Source organism: Culex quinquefasciatus, chromosome 3 (assembly GCF_015732765.1).
Source record: "Culex quinquefasciatus strain JHB chromosome 3, VPISU_Cqui_1.0_pri_paternal, whole genome shotgun sequence".
In the NCBI taxonomy this organism is placed as follows: Eukaryota; Metazoa; Arthropoda; class Insecta; order Diptera; family Culicidae; genus Culex; species Culex quinquefasciatus.
In genome coordinates, this window is record NC_051863.1 from 68820799 (window position 1) to 68835304 (window position 14506).

The following is a 14506-nucleotide window of genomic DNA, read 5'->3' on the forward strand; positions in this document are numbered from 1 at the left end:
TATGCGTAAAGTTTTAGAAAATGTTTGCAACGGCCTCAATCAAGTAAGTTATTACCTGCATCTGGAAAGGCGTGGTGCAAACGGCCAGCTACGATTATAGTTCGCGCCTCCACCATTTCAAAAGCTCTCAGTCTCAACGGTGGAGACGCACGGCTTCCCAAATAACCTGAGCATTCTTAGCAAGAAAGCTTTCGCAGGAGTTGAACCATCCAAAAGCACACAACAAACATGAAAGCTGTGCTCTGAAAAAAGCACACTCCATTCGCTCTCTCTTGTTAAATTTCTTCTCCAGAGAGCGAGAGAGCGCACAATCAAGCATTGCTGTTGATTAGAGAACTCTTAAAGAGTAGAGAAGTCTTAGAGTTCTCTAAGGTTTGTTGTTGTTCAGCAACCACACCACGACTGTTACAAACCGGGGGGGGTATTACTCTCTTCGGTGAGCTCCATGCTCCAAACAATCCGAATCGATTCGTACACGAAGGTGAATGTTGTTGTACGGTTGTGTCTGCCCTCTCGATATTATTAAACTCGATGAACAGCGCCGAACGCGAATCAGTTGAGTTTCGAGTTTCGCCGAGGCCAGTCACGACACGACACGACGGAGACCTGGAGCCCGCTGGAAGTGTTCGCGCGCGCGTTCGAACCGGAAACACAGCAAGAATAGCAACAGCAACAACAACATTAACAGCAATATACTAACAACAACAGCAACAGCAACCTAGTACTACGGCAACAGTCTCTCAAGAAAGCCCATCAACTCAAGCGGCTGGCCGTGCATCGGATCAGGTCGAATCGAGTGTGGGAGCAGCAGCAGCAGAAGTTGGAAGCAGCTGTGGAAACGACGAACCAAGCTTCCCTGCTACAGCTGGAAGGAAGAGAGAAGAATTTATGTGATTTTGGGTTTTATTTTGCTCGTGCTTTATGTACATTGAATCCCGTCCCGTCCCGTGTCCCCGATTGCCGTTCAAAGTTTTTTTTTTGGAAATTCGGTCAAAGAACGATTGTGAAGGTTGCCCCGTCGCAAAGTTCGTTGAACATTGCCGTACGGAAACTTGATCAAGAATAGGCGCGAGAAGAAAGGTGAACTTCTGCGCTGCAAGTTTTGTTGAACAAGTTTTGTGTGCCGCGACTCAAAGTGTTTGACCTATATATGTGGAAATCTTCAGCGTTGAAACCATCGCCGCCAACCAACCGAGTGTAGAAGAGTGTGTTCTCAAAGGGACCGTCAGCTTTAGTGGTAACGTTGGAGTGCAGCAGCATCAGCTGGAGTTTGAGTAGCAAAAAGCCGGAAGAAGCCGTCCGGTGAACGCAGCCGATATTGGTGGTGACCTGCGTCCAAAAAGAACGAAAAGTAAGTGAATGAGACTGAAAGCAGACACTAGTAGCTATCAGTGAACTTCAGCCGAGGTCGTGGGAGGTTTCTCCGTGTGTGCTTGGCAACGCTTTCAGATACCGAGAAAAGGCTGCTTTCGAGGGCAGTGGGTCGGGAGAGGATGAACACGAAGCGTACGGTTTCAAAACAAAGAGATTTGTTTGTTTTCAGGTGCGCGCTTGTGGGATTTGGGCAAAACTTGCAATTACGAATAAGCTTTTCGTGTGCATTCTTGAAAAAACTAACAAACTTAGATCAACGCTCAATTTGTTTGTTTTTCTTAAAATCTTTTTATCTTTTTATAATCATTCTATTTTTGAGAGATTTCTTAAGACCGTGTGCTGACTTTTTCACCAGAAATGTTTTCTGCTTTGTTAGTTTAGTTGGAAAAAAGACTTAAATTCGATAAACTTTTCATCGCTTGTTTTGTGATGAAGCTTTTCAAAATATAATGAAATTATCTAAAAAAAAATATTCCAGGAATACGAAAAACAATTACGAAATTCTCTTACGGACTCTCAAAATACATTAAAGAATATAGGTACGATATTTTCACAAAAATCATGGTAGGAAAACTTCTCGTATGTTTGGCCGGTTAAACACTCTCTTCAAACTCCGTACAATTTGCTGATTTTCACTATTTTAACAACTTATTTTACAAAACTATTGATTGCAACTGCTTGCTAACTTCATATTGAGCAATTTATCACTCGGCTTCAGTTGAAAACGCTTTTTATAAGCTGTAATTAATCGTCAAAGTGCAAAGATTAAAAAAAAAACATGTCTATGGCATGATTACAGTTATGCTTGTAGAAAAAAAATCTCATTATCTGTGAATTCACCGAAAAATTAAAAAGATTGAAAGAATTCCATCGATTTGAAAAAGAAAAAAATAAACGTTCTAAAAATGCCACGGTTTCAACATTTCAAATAAAAAAGTGTGGTAAAATGCATTATACACCAGTACAATTGTTTTGCAATCACACAGTTTAAAAAATGTTTGAAATTTTTTGTAGAAAAAATTACGTTTCTAACACAAATCCTGTCATTTTGGCGGCCTGTAAAGTTGAGGTACGTTTTTTGGCTAAACATTACCTCTCAAAAAATCAACCTTTACAATTTTTTTTGGGAATTCCGTCGTAAAACTTCTTACTTTTCGTGTCATTCTTGAGCAACGAAACGGAACACGTATTTTTTGTTATGTTTTAAGGGCAATTTTTGACTTATCAAAGAATTACGGGCAAAAATTTTGCCCCCGAATTATAATTTTTTTTTATTGAAAATTTGTAAAGGAGAATGGACAAATTTGTATGGGAGCTGGTCCAAGGATGTACACGAACGGGACCATTTTTTTCGAAAGATCTCGCCGAGACATGAAAAAAAGTCTTCCGGACCAACTCTCTAAACCCCGGGGTTCAAAAGTTACATGTTGTTGAAGTTTGAGCATTTTGGGTAAAAATGTATAAAAAATCGTATTTTTGCTGATTCTGAAATCATTTATAAAATCTCCATTTTATTATGAATTTTGCTCATCTTGACTTCATTCGACGCGTATCAGCAATAACTATGAGTTCTAATATGTCTTAGCATGATTGAAACATGATTTCTCTTGTTTTTATCCGTTTGAACCGTTTGTGCAAGAGGCATCCCATAGAAAAAAGTCGAAACTTCAAGGTATTGAAACCGGATCCGACCCAGACTGCTTCAGTGAGTATGGAAGGCTTCAGTGCAATGTTGTAATAACTTATTGGGATGGTCTGAGTCATCCGAGAACTCCTTGGAGTTAAGACCGGCGAGTCTACCGCCGTAACAAGCAAGATGTCGGCGGTTTTTGACCACTGATCATACCCGCATGGCTTCAGTGAGTATGGTAGACTACTATGCTGATGTGTTGGAGTGTCCTGGGTTCTCCTAGGACTCCCTGGAGTTAAGATCTGTGGGTCTACTACCGTAACAAGCAAAATGCGACCGGTTTTGACAACAGAACATACCCGCATAGCTTCAGTGGATGTGGTAGACTACTTTGCTAATATGTTAGGATGTCCTGGGTCATCCAAGGACTCCCTGGAGTTATGATCTGTGGAGCTACAGCCGTAACAAGCAAGAGGTCGACGGTTTTTGACCCCGGAACATACCCGCATAGCTTCAGTCAGTATGGTAGACTGCTTTGTTAATGTGTTAAGATGTCTTTGGTCATCCTAGGACTCCCTGGAGTTAAGATATTTGGGTCACTGTAACAAGAAAAAGGTCGGCGATTTTTAACCGCGCATCATAACCGCAAAGATTCAGTGAGTATGGCAGACTGTATTGCTGTTATGTTGGGATGTTCTGGACCAGTCCAGGAGTCCTTGTAACAGCCGTAGACCTACAGATCATAACTCCAGGAGTCCTAGGATGACCAAAGACATCCCAACACATTAACAAAGCAGTCTACCATACTGACTGAAGCTATGCGGGTATGTTCCGGGGTCAAAAACCGTCGACCTCTTGCTTGTTAAGGCTGTAGCTCCACAGATCATAACTCCAGGGAGTCCTTGGATGACCCAGGACATCCTAACACATTAGCAAAGTAGTCTACCACACTCACTGAAGCTATGCGGGTATGATCAGTGGTCAAAAACCGCCGACATCTTGTTTGTTACGGCGGTAGACTCACCGGTCTTAACTCCAAGGAGTTCTCTGATGACTCAGACCATCCCAATAAATGTTGTAACAACACATTGCACTGAAGCCTTTCATACTCACTGAAGCAGTTTGGGTCGGATCCGTTTTCAAAACCTTGATGTTTCGACTTGTTTCTATGGAATGCCTCTTGCACAAACGGCTCAAACGGATTAAAACAAGTGAAATCATGTTTCAATCATGCTAAGATATATCAGAATTCATAGTTTTTGCTGATACGCGTCGAATGAAGTCAAGAAAATCGAAATCCATAATGAAACAGAGATTTTATGAATGATTTTAGAAATAGCAAAATCCGATTCTTTGTATATTTTTACTCAAAATGCTCAAACTTCAACAGCATGTAACTTTTGAACCCCGGGGTTTAGAGAGTTGGTCCAGAAGACTTTTTTTCATGTCTCGGCGAGATCTTTCGAAAAAAGCTGGTCCCGTTCGTGTACATCCTTGGACCACATTCGCCCATTCTCCTTTGTTTTCCGTTTTTTTTTTGTCTGCAGTTTTCCATTTAAAATCGAATTTGCAATAGAAAAGTACTCTTTGATTTTTTTCAATTTCCGACATTTCTTTGTTTTGGTTTATTTTTCTGACACTGACACAGTGACATAAACTTTGAAAAATATTTGCATAGGCCTTAAGAGCGAGTCCACGAACAGGGCATACCCCTTTGTATGGGACGTCGTTTGGCCTTCACCAATCTGCCTGAAATTTTCAGGGGTTGTTTGTACATATAAAACTAGCATCTGGCCAAAATATGAGCACTCTAGGTCATCGGAAAGTGGGGCAAATCGGGACACAAAGTTTGAAGGCTCAAAAACGTAAAAAATCTTAAAAAGGCTATAACTTAGGCAAAATTCAATTTATTTTCAAAATTCAAAATGCAACTGAAAGGGCTTAAAAAATGCAACAAAATGCAGGGTAGAGCATCCCAATTGGTTAAATCTAAAGGGAGTTATTGGCATTTTAGTGAAAAAATAGCATAATTTTCAAACTCAAATAAAAAAGTGTTCCATCCAGATATCAACTCGGATCAACCTGCAGCTTGTAGGGGACATCTGGGACTACCATCTGAGACTGAGACCGCTTTGGGTAAGGCAGTTTAACATATTGAATAGACACTTTTACTTTTAGTGAATTTTTTGGTAGTAAATTTTTGCTCTGAGGACCCCTTAGATCCCATTTTCTGGTGATAATTTTATCATATTCGTGTTCCTGAGACAATTTCACAATAGAAACATGCATAAAAATGTATATTATCATCTATTTTAACCCTTTAAAAAATGAAAGATAAAAAAAATTAAGAAGCTGCTTTTTTTCTGGTGTCATCTAGTATCCTTGGAAACGAACTTGATTTTCAATAAATGTGAATCAAAGTTTTTTTTAACTTTCATTTTTCAAAGGGTTAAAATGGATGAAAACAAACATTTTTATGCATGTTTCTAATGTGAAATTGTCTCAGGAACACGAATATGATAAAATTATCACCAGAAAATGGGATCTAAGGGGTCCTCAGAGCAAAAATTTACTACCAAAAAATTCACTAAAAGTAAAAGTGTCTATTCAATATGTTAAACTGCCTTACCCAAAGCGGTCTCAGTCTCAGATGGTAGTCCCAGATGTCCCCTACAAGCTGCAGGTTGATCCGAGTTGATATCTGGATGGAACACTTTTTTATTTCAGTTTGAAAATTATGCTATTTTTTCACTAAAATGCCAATAACTCCCTTTAGAATTAACCAATTGGGATGCTCTACCCTGCATTTTGTTGCATTTTTGAAGTCCTTCAAGATGCATTTTGAATTTTGAAAATAAATTGAATTTTGCCTAAGTTATAGCCTTTTTAAGATTTTTTACGTTTTTGAACCTTCAAACTTTGTGTCCCGATTTGCCCCACTTCCCGTTGACCTAGAGTGCTCATATTTTGGCCAGATGCTAGTTTTATATGTACAAACAACCCCTGAAAATTTCAGGCAGATTGGTGAGGTCGATGCGAGATGGGTATGCTTTGCTCGTGGACTCGCTCTTAATGTGAATCAACCAATTCTAAGATTTCAAGCTTTAAATGGTTTTTATTACCTTTTCATATATAACTAAATAACGGAAACTCAAAACCCGGGAAAATAGCACGTCCTACCTGTTGCTAAGATACAGCGTATAATAGAAAAATAAACAGGAAAATTTAAGTTTTCATAGTCTCACCAAACATCTTCCCATTTCCTAATATAAATATCTCAGCAGCCAAATATTCAGTAATACGCCCGTTTGACATGATAGTCTTGTTTCTAACATTTTCAAAATATTAACTTGGAAAGAATCAGAAAATTTTACAAATTTTTATTTGCTTTATCTTCTTGTTTGTTGCTACACAATAAAAAACATGGTAATATTACATGTCTTTTATTTTTTTTATTCTCTAATTTATTTTTATTATGTCCTCTTCGGTACCGAGGCCTGGTTAGGACCGGGGATCAAATACATAAAATTAAAAAAAAAATACACTGGGGCAGGATTTAATCCGCACCGTACATATCTTTTATTTCAGAAAAATGTGTAATTTTGCATCTGAAAATGTGTAAATTTACTTTACTGGTTTAATATCACTTTTTCAGCCTAGATTGAGGTTAAATTACATCATTAAAGAGGCAAACCATCCAAAATTAGAACTTCCAAATTTACACACAGCAATTCCAGCCCAAAACAGGAATTTTTTAGGTACTTTTTTCTCGACCCTCTCCGATTTCAATGAAACTTTGTAGAAATGTTATCATAGGCATATATAAGCCATTTTTGTGTATATGGAGCCAGTTACACTCGATAATGACATTTGAGGAGGGCGTAAGTGTTTTAAATATTTTTGTATTTCGTAATTTAAATATTGCTTTATCTCGAAGCCGTTGCATCGTATCAAAAAGTGGTCAAAGACAAACTTGTAGGTAATTTGACGGGCTTTCCGAAAAAAAAAATAACCTGAAAGAAAAAACACTCTACTTTTATGAGATTTTTGGATTTTTATGTTTTAAAGTCAAATTTGAAGGTGAGCCCACGGTTTTTTTTTCGTTAAATTTTTTTGTGAAAATAGCCTAAGATGTAACAAAAAGACTCACGAAAAATGCAGGATGGAGCAACGCACCTAAAAAAATCGAAAATCATTTACTGAAACTGGTTTTTGAAAAGAGCTCTAAACGTCAAAATTTTCAAAAACCGAACTCGAGAGTCGATTCTCCAGACAATTTTACATTAAAATCTCCATATTGACCATTATCCTAAGTCCAATCCTTGTGAAGTTACAGCGGTTTTAAAAATAAAAATGTTGAAAAAATAGGTTTTTTGATGGTTTTTGGCAATTTCTATATGACAGACTTGATTTTTCAATATTTTTACCGGAAAGCTCGTCCAATTTCCCATAAGTTTGTCTTTGACCACATTTCAATTCGATGTTTGCGCTTACAGATATAAGCTTATTACATTGCTCATAACTGAATACATAATATTTTTCAGTGTAGTAAAGTAAAATGGATAATAAATTAGCTTATAATTATAAATTTCCTACAAGTTTGCCTTTGACCACTTTTTGATACGATGCAACGGCTTCGAGATAAAGCAATATTTAAATTACGAAATACAAAAATATTTAAAACACTTACGCCCTTCTCAAATGTCATCATCGTCATGGCTCCATATACACAAAAATGGCTTATATATGCCTAGGATGACATGTCTACAAAGTTTCATTGAAATCGGAGAGGGTCGGGTACAACCGATTCCCTACATGACATCCCGAGCAGACGGAAATAACTTGAGAAGGTCAGTTTTTGATATTGTGGGAAGATCGAAATATGTTAATGGGATGATCGGATCAGTTGTTAAAATAACAAAAATCAATAACAAAGATTTGTTCGAAACATAACTTAAACTGTAATTATGTTGTTATTGCAATAACAAACCAATAACACCGAAAGAATCATGAAGGAATAACAAGATTTGTTATTTTGTGCGGAGAGGTGGAGCAGCATAATAACAAAAAATGTTATTGAACTTGTGTCTCTGCAAAACAAAAAAAGTTATTGTTTTTGTTTATTTACCATTTGCAAATAAACCTGCAGTTGCCATAACTCTTCTGTACTAGTCGGGTACCTTCAAGCGACTTTGAATCCATACTTTGAAGACAACTCTGACTCTGGATGCAGGATATGACGTCAACGCCGACTTCAGCTCTCCAAAAATACCCGACTCCACAGATTCCGACTCCAAGTTAAAGTTGCTGAAAACTAGCTGAATCCAATGCCGTCTCCGAGGTCTCACTCCAGCTCGAACTTCAACGTCAGCTCCGACTTTCTCACTCTGTGAAAATAGTAACAGTTTTTGTTATTCACATTTGAAAAATTCTCAATAAATAAGTCAATTCCCTTAGAGAATATAAACAAACTTGAAAAAACAACTTTCAAAAGTTAATTTTATAAGGACCCCATTTCATGGTCAAATAAATAACCACGATTAAATTGGTCAAAATTATTCCATAGTTGTAGCCAATTTTAGTAAAGTCCCTTAGGGGGTATATCACAAATTGAAAAAACAGCTCTCAAAATTTCAACTTTTTAGAATAATTTTAGCTTAAGGACCCAAAATAATGACCCCGACGAAAATGGTCAAAATTATCCCATAGTTCTAGCCAATTTTAGCAAAGTCCTTTAAGGGGTATATCAAATAATTTAAAAAATCAACTTTCAAAATTTCAACTGTTTAGAATAATATTAGCTTAAGGACCCCATTTCATGGCCAAAATAATGACCACGACGAAAATGGATAAAATTATCCCATAGTTCTAGCCAATTTTAGCAAAGTCCCTTAGGGGGTATATCAAATAATTTAAAAAAATAATCAACTTTAAAAATTTCAACTTTTTAGAATAATTTTAGCTTAAGGACCCCATTTCATGGCCAAAACAATGACTCCGACGAAATTGGTCAAAATTATCCCAAAGATCTAAATATATTTAACAAAAGAAAAAATAATAACAGATTGTGTTATGGACACTAAGAAACTTTTCCATTTGTGCGATTTATGATAATTTTATTTCTATGTCAGAATACCAAACAAATAACAAATCTTGTTATTAGGAGAGTTTTTGAAATGTATACCATTTCCTCTTATTAGCGTGTTATTAATCATTTTCAGTATAATATCACTTCAATACCAAATCTTGTTATTTTATCAGAATATTATTATTTTTTCTTGTTGAAGTTGAAGTTCAGGATAAAATAATAACACTTTTTTTTTATTTTAACAGAATTTGTTATTGAAATATTATTAATTTTGTTATTACCGTCCGCCCGGGATGGAATTGCTCCACTATTTTTCGCTGTGTATTACCGTTGTAACTTCTTCTATCTAGATATTAGGAATCTCAACACATTTAATACAAAAAAGCACAAGAGGTCGTTTTTCAATGTGGTAATTCATTATTTTAATGGTCTGAACAATATTTGATTTTTTTTTTATCCATCCATCGATTCAACGATTCGATTGGCGAGCACTGATTTTATATATTCAGCATCGCGACTACAACCTACAACACTATTAACCGCACCACAAAACGTCGGACGGTCGTATCGGGTATTCTTATGCTCACATTCGACCTCGTGTGTCCCATATATACAAACCGCCAGACACCAACCCGACCGCCAATGTGTCTCTGTGTGTGTGCGCGCTCCTCGATGATGTGTGTAGTTTGTTGTGGTGCTTTCGGCGCAAAAAAAAAGTAAACCCATTACAAGCCAAACGCGAGCTTCTGGACCAAGAGTCGAAGACGTAGAACCGTAGAAGATGGAGACAACGCGAAACGAAGTCGACGACGATGAGCTCAACAAAATACGGTCGCCGGTCGAGCTTCCGTGTCTGACGACGACTTTGGCTTCACCGGCTGGATGCTGGAGAGATACACAATGAGAATGATGATGATGACGACGACGACGGATGAAATGTTCGATACCGGATGGGTGATTGTCTTGTGATGAGAAAGAGCAAAAAAAAAAAGTTCGTATTGAGGGAACTAGCTTGTTCTTAGATATGGGGTTGGGAGGTTTGTACGCTTTTTTATTGGAGGAATATTTTACTTATTTTATCTTTCTCGAAATTTACTTCAAAATTGAGTTGAGCAACACAGTAAAAAAAATCATAGTAATATTACATCTGGGAAAGGGTGCATCTTTTATGTCAGAAAAAATGTGTAATTTTACCACTTTTCTGGTGTAATGTCACTTTTTTCAGTTTAAATTGAGGTAAAATTACATCATAAAAGAGGTAATACTCAACCTTCCCAAATTACACCTTCCAAATTTACACTATTTATTACAGTAAAACCATGATTTTTTTTCTGTGTAATGAATTACATTATTTGCCAGAAATGCTCAAATATTTTTGAAGAGCTTGATTTGATGTAAGGTAACCTAAAATAAAGTGTTCTAAATATAAATCCTAAACAAAACTTTATACCGCAAGCACACTCACTAACTGCAAAATCACGAATAAATGTAACCAAACGTACTTACCACCAAGCTACAACCGACTGCCGGCTGGATGGTTATTTGCGTACGACAAGCAAAGAAGTCTAAACTTGCATTTTGTGCGCAAAACTTTGTCAAACGATTTCCATCACTCCCCCCCCCCCCCCCCCAGTCGTTTTTAGTCGTTATAGTGGGTGATTGAGTATGTTTGCGGAGTAAACTTGGCAAAAGTTCGTCTGCATCTTCTCACTCTATCCTGTCTGCTGGTGGTAATCGAAAAAAGAAACTTCAACTCGGCGCAAACAGGCGAGGTTCCATCAAACATTTGCGTAGTTGGATCACATCAGTTTTGAGTTGAGAGTTTAGTGTGGGGATTTGTTGATTTAGATGCGGTCATGCCGTGTTAGAAGTGGTCAACAAGCTCGTTGAGATCTGTTGGTAGTGTTACAAAAAAGTTTCTTCTGGTTTTATTCTATTCCAACATTTCTTCAATATTGGAGCTAATCAATTTAAGCATTTTCCCCGAAGTGTAGTTAGTTAGATGTTAACGATAATGCAATTACACAGTACAAGCTCAATTTGCGCAACACGCATCCTCAACCTATAGGTTTGACATCGTACAGGAAATAATGATAGGGAAACGCGGGCTTCTACCCTTCGGGGATCGACAAACACATGTCCCAGGGCACTGCCTGAATGCATGCAACCCATTGTTATTACCTGATTGGGGCCATAATGAAACATTCACATCCCCATTGAATATTTCATCAGCTGCTGCCGGCCTTCTGGCCAATTGCCTATTCGTAACCCAACAACCACCTGTGACATTTGATGGGTGTCCTTGGTTCCGATTCTGATAAGTACAAGTTGGAAAGAAAAGCGAAAGTGCTTGAGCATCTTTTCATAAAAATGCTTAAAATTGGTTAGAAAACAAAGTGTAAAACGGCTTTAAGATAGTTTTCTTTTCGCACATCCGTTGTGAAACAACTGAAGGACGTATTAGACTGTGGTAAATAAACAACCAAACTAGACAAGACACAAACCAAAAATGCTTCACAAACAAACCGTTTCTTTACCCATTTCATTACTGACCAATTTCTCTGAGATTTCGGTCATTCGATTTTTTCCGGCCATTTTGCATCATTAGTTTGTCCATATAATTTTCAATACAAATTTGGCAGCTGTCCAGACAAAAATGTTATACGAAATCAAAGAATCTGTATGTTTTGAAGGATTTTTTTGATCGATTTTGGGTCTTCGGCAAAGTTGTAGGTATCGATAAGGACTACACTGAAAAAAAATCAAATCAAATTATTCACTCTACAGCATTGCCTTGGTGTTCTCGATTTCGAGATTTCTACTCGAAACTAGGTGTCCGAAGGTTTGATTAATGAGGCAATTGCAAACCTCTTTTTACACTTTAGCTTCCATCCACCTCGGGATTCGAACTGACGACCATTAAAGTGTGAGTCCAACTGCCTTCCAGCGGCTCCACCGAGGCAGGACCCAGGGAGACGACTCCTACACCAAGATTGAGTAAACGATCTAACCCTCTAGGTTAGACCGGGGCCAATATTTACTTCCCCGTCCGACAGAATGCGTGGTCAGACAAATCTCGTCTCGAAAAATGCCCCCGGGACCGTCTGGGATCGAACCCAAGCCAACTGGGTGACAGGCAACCACGCTTACCCCTACACCAAGGCGAAAAAAACGGTGATTATTATTTTCACTTTTTGTTACTAAAAACTTGATTTGCAAAAAAACACTATTTTTTTATTTTTTGATATGTTAACTATTCAGAAAATTTCCTGAATGTTCAAACATCTTTGACCGAGTTATAAATTTTTGGATCAAAATTGATTAAAAAAAATCAAAATAATGGTCGCAAAAGTTTTTCATCTTCATTTTTTGAAGTACAATCGAATTTGCAGTCAAAAAGTACTTTAGTGAAATTTTGATAAAGTGCAACTTTTTAAAGTAAAAGCAGTTTTAAGTAACTTTTTTCGAAAATAGTCGCAGTTATTCATTTTTTTTAAATTAGTGCTCATGTTAACCCACATTTGAAAAAAATATTTTTGAAAGGCTGAGAAAATTCTCTATATTTTGCTTTTTTGAACTTTGTTGATACGACCCTTGGTTGGCGAGATATTGCCATGCAAAGATTTTAAAACAGGAAAATTGATGCCCGATCAGACGTAAATAACTTGGGAATAACATTTTTTGATATTTGAAAAAAACTAGACCAGTAACAATTTATGTTATTTGTTAAAAGATTAGTCATTCGTCGTTATGATTTTTTTTGTTATTGGATTGTTATTGTAATAACAGACTAATAAAATTTTGAGTTATTATTCGAACAAGCTATTTTAACAACTAATCCAATCATCCCAATAACAGTTGGAGTTATTCTCCAATAATAAAAAAAAACGTTATTTCAAAGTTGTTTTGGCTTTCAACCAATATCAGACCATTAACAAATTTTGTTATGATAACATAAACTGTCATTAAACCTTTATGCAAAAATGGATTTTCAGTTTATGTTATTGAAATGGCATGAATTTTGTTTTTACCGTCTGCCCGGGTGTTTTCTTAGTCTCACCCAAACAATGTCTAATATCGATATCTGAGCAACTAATGGTCCAATTTCAATGTTAAAATATGAAATATTCGTAATTTTTTCCAATCTATTCGAAAACAATATTTTAATTTTTTTAAATCGGAACTAACATTTCGAAAGAGTCAAACATTCATTATTACGCCCTTATTCAAAATATAGAGAATTTTCTCAGTTTTTCAAAAATATTTTTTTTAATGGTGGGCAAACATGGGCACCAATTTAAAAAAAAAAGATTAACTTTTATCGCAGTTGGCTATAACTTAAAAACGGTGCACTTTATCAAAATTTCACTAAAGTGCTTTGGGAATTTAAATCAAAAAGAGAAATAAATTTTAAAAAAATCGGAATTGATTCAAAAAATCATAACTTGGTCAAAGATAACTTTTTACTTCTTACTTCCGCACTACACGATAGCTGCCTGTACCTTTTATTAATCGTGCAAACTTTTTTCCGCAGTATTGGTCCAGCACCACTTGCGAGCGCCATCTGAAAAGATCAAAAAGCCATTAAAAAAACTTAAAGAGAGCAAAAAAGTTGTCTCCCTCCAGCAAACACAACCCATGCCATGGAGATTCGATTTTATGTTTATGCTCGTGGGCCATCGAAGGCTCTATTAAATAGAAATTATGCTTTGAAATTTTCGTCTATTTTTCTTTCCTTCCCGACTTATTCTCTCTTTTGCGCCTTTTTCATCGACTTAGTCTCCCAGTCGGATGATGTGTTGGTGCGTGCAAAAGTTTGTAAATAAAACACATACAAGAGCGCGCGCTTCACGCCGACCACGTGTAGCACACATACAGACGCACACACTCACACACACACATGGAAAAAACGCGGTTTGATTGATTCACGCACAAAAGGGTGGCGAAAAATTTATGACTTATTAAATGCCGACGCGGGAGATAATTAAATTTCCGTAAAACTTTTTTTGTTTGTGTACTTGCGCGACCTTTGTCAGTTTTGTTTGTGTGCGAGTGTGGCTTTATCGGATTTTTCCCGAATAATTGGCAAAGGGGGTGGAAAAGTTTCCCCAGATGATTAAATTTGTGGGAACAAACGAAGAAGCGTAGACGTCACCAGCCGCAAGTAATTAGTGAGTTTGTTTTTTCTTGTTTTTTTTTGTTCTCAGTTGGCAAAAGTGTGTAGCGACCTGGGCAAAGCTAGGAAGTTGCTACAGCCAATACAGCGGGGAAAACTCACTGGAAGAGTTGAAACACCAACGCGTAGAAATTGGGACTTAATCTGGTTAGACAGCTCTTGGAAATGATATTTGGTTGATGGAGTAATCGAATCATTTTCGTAAAAAGTTGTCTGCACAAAAGTTGTAACAAACACA

At 36.9% G+C, this 14506-nt stretch overlaps 1 protein-coding gene across 2 annotated transcripts in view; it reads left to right on the plus strand.

Annotated features, from left to right (window-relative positions):
* Positions 1-539: 539 nt before the first annotated feature.
* Positions 540-14506, plus strand: part of LOC6046389 (calcium/calmodulin-dependent protein kinase kinase 1) — a 296769-nt gene continuing 282802 nt past the window's right edge. For both annotated transcript variants that reach the window (XM_038264287.1, XM_038264286.1), the window contains exon 1: positions 540-1351. The gene's annotated coding sequence lies outside the window, so the exon portion shown is untranslated. The remainder of the gene's footprint in view (positions 1352-14506) is intronic.